This window comes from Gymnoscopelus braueri, assembly GCF_963280865.1.
Source record: "Gymnoscopelus braueri genome assembly, chromosome: 13".
Classification (NCBI taxonomy): Eukaryota; Metazoa; Chordata; class Actinopteri; order Myctophiformes; family Myctophidae; genus Gymnoscopelus; species Gymnoscopelus braueri.
In genome coordinates this window covers 35712750-35715781 of record NC_137615.1, presented here as the reverse complement: position 1 = coordinate 35715781, position 3032 = coordinate 35712750, and the positions used below count along the sequence as shown (strand labels likewise).

Here is a 3032-nt window from a genome sequence, read left to right as displayed (position 1 = left end):
CCAAGTATGCTTTGTGTTTTTATAAATTTATATTCTTAATTTTATATATGTATACTACATTTTCAGCCTGCTAGCTATAACCACTTCAACTGAACTGAAAATAGCAGATCAACATGCTCACAACCCGTCGCACTGCGATGCGTCATGAGCTTGTTGATCGGCTATTTAGAGCGAAGATATTTAATGTAGATCGAAAACAGAAAATACACTAGTCATGGCTCAGGTGTCAACCATATAGGTTTTAAGTGGTGTCCGACTCCATATATGGTCGTTACATTTGTGACGTCCACCCACAAGGACATTTTATATAGAGGAGGATATATATATATATACATACATTAATAAATGTACACTAGCATAGAGGGTGTCGGCAGTAGCGTGTCTTGCAAACCGCTGGACCTGACCCAGTAATTCTGTTCACTTATGTTTTATAAGGGAAGTCGAGGGAGGCTGCGGTCACACTCTGAAACCTTTCCCAGGTTTGGAGTCATAGATATGTCATTAATAGACGACAGCTATTCACGTGAAGTCCGAGATCCACACTGGAGCCATGTCCTTTCTAAATGGATCCACATCATTTCCTATTTGTCTTTTCCGTTTCCTTTGTAGGCCTTTAAAAAGTGGAAAGTGCAAGTGCTATCTGAATTTACAATAAAACATTTAAACAAACCAATAATGGGTAGCCGACTATGCCACCCTAAGTAAATAACCACGTTTAATTGATAAAAAAGCCTGGTACACAGGCATCTAAATGGCAGTAGACAATGAATGCATATAAACACCATGACACTATTTTAATCCTATGATGGCGCCAGAGCTAAACAACTAATGTTAAACAATAAAAGGCAACAGAGAAGCCAGCAGGTCCATGAATTACTCCGTAAGGTCACCACACCCACGGTCTCTCCTGTGGAGGACAAAGGAATTACTCCAGATGACCTGCCTGTCGTGCAGCACTGGCCCATTTCACCGGCTGAGGTGTGCGTGTGTCCCTGTCCCTGTGCGCCCGGACTGGGGATACCGCCCATGGTAGCTGCCTCCTTCCTCCAGGCTGCAGTGCTCTCTACGTGTTGTAATATCTACAAGCTTACAAGGCATCGCGTGCAACGTGTTGTGCCCTTGTAGATCTGCTATTTTCTGCAAAGTGTATAATATTTAACACGGAAAAGATACTAGATAGAGCCCTGAGGGACTTTAAGGGTTTAAGTGGTTAAATGCACTTTTAATGGGCTGCAGTGGGACAGGAAAGGTTTAATTACCAAAACATACAACTCAACACAAACATCCATCCCAGAAAAGAAAAACAATACAAAACCACACTAAATACAAAAAAATACAACAAAGATAACGCAACTAAACTAATAAGCCCAAACCAAAGCAAAATTCAAATCATGTAACTAATTTCTCCACCGGCTGAAGAGATGATGCATAGATAAGAGATAAAACATATATCGCTCCGTCTTCAATGTGATTCTAAAACGCAGTTTCTTGACCTGTCCAGTTTGGAGTCTCGTTCCTGTTGCTGTGGGACTGCTTCTTCTCGACGTTCATGGCCAACGTTTGGATGCGGAAGAAGAGGCTCTTGGTCTTTTCAATCACCTGCTGGTAGGGCGAAACAGCGTTGTTCCCCATTACCACATGACCCAGCTCAGAGTCTATCTTGGCATCTAGCCTGGCGTTGCGGATAAGGTTGACAATCCATCTCTCACCCTCCTCGGGCGTCATGTTCAGCTTGTCTGCCAGCATGCTGATGCTGATGCACTGATGTATTCTGCAGAAAGTCTCAAAGATGAAGAGATGGGCGTTCTCTATGAAGTCCTCCAGGCAAGCAACCAGGAAGAAGTCATTCACAAGAACCGACCCACACTCCCTTAGCTTCTTCTGAGCTCTGTCAAAGTCAAAGTTCACGTACAGGCACTCCACAAACTCTGTAACTGGGTCTCTGTATGTGTAAGACTCCTGCTGTATGACCTTTACCAGATCTTTCAGAACCTGCCAACGCTTGCGGACGTCCTTGTTTGTGATGACTGCCTTGGTGAGGTAGCGCAAGATGTGGGGGCACATGGTCTGAATGGTGTTGAGGTATTGAGGCTGATACAGGAAAGGTTCAATGATATTGTCTCTACCTTTGGGGTGGTTGAAGAACAAATAGTGACCAGTGAATGAGCCATGTCCTCTGCTGGAGAGACTGGAGAGGAGAGCTAACAGAGTTGTTATCGATAGTCTCTCTCAGGCGGATGAGGTCTTCCATGGCAGCCTCCCAGTTCTGCGTCAGGATCTCAGAGGCCAGTTTGCCCCACAGGGAGCTCAGGGCGTTTCTGTCTGTGGCCGGGACCAAGACACGGAAGAAGTAGAGGTATTCAGCTGCTCCACAGTAGTTTCCACACTCATACTGGAGCTTGGCATATCGATACAGGGTGTCCAAGTACTCCTGGCGGAAGTTGTGTTTCTCCGCCAGATAGTTGAAGAGCATCCGTCCGTCCCTGGTGGACTGGACCTGCCGGGTTGTCTCTGGGTCCTCAAGCATCTTCACAATGGGTTCTGTCTCCGACTGGAGCTGCTTCAGTTGAGCCACCACGGCTGTCCTCTTCTCCCGCAGAGTGTCCCCGCAGTTTAGGGAGAGGTCTTTGTACACGTCCTCGGCGAAGTCCACCATGTTTGTGTGACTGAGGAGGTCCAGCTTTCCATGAAGCAACTCCTGTTCATTATAGATCCCTTCCAGCAAAGAGAATACAAGATGCCGGTCCAAAAAACTGGCAATTCTGGCGGTGAGATCATAGTCCGCCATGTTTACTTTCTTTGCAAAAACTGAGTCCACTGAGCGACCTGTAGCAGATATAGCAAAACACTGCTGCAGTGATGTATGAACCACATACAGTACGTCACTCAAGCGTCTTTGGTGTTTAGAGTGCCCTTGATGTGTGATTACAATTTGGGGCAGATCGCCAAACGGGCCCATCCAGCAAACTTTAGTAGGCTGCTCAGACTGACACACACACACACACACACACACACACACACACACACACACA

The 3032-nt window shown here is 45.9% G+C and overlaps 1 pseudogene across 1 annotated transcript; it reads right to left on the bottom strand.

The window, feature by feature from the left end:
- Window positions 1-1473: 1473 nt before the first annotated feature.
- On the bottom strand, window positions 1474-2788 carry LOC308098893 (eukaryotic translation initiation factor 3 subunit E-like; annotated as a pseudogene). The gene has a single exon. The product of its transcript is annotated as a eukaryotic translation initiation factor 3 subunit E-like (transcript).
- Between the last annotated feature and the right edge of the window lie 244 nt (window positions 2789-3032).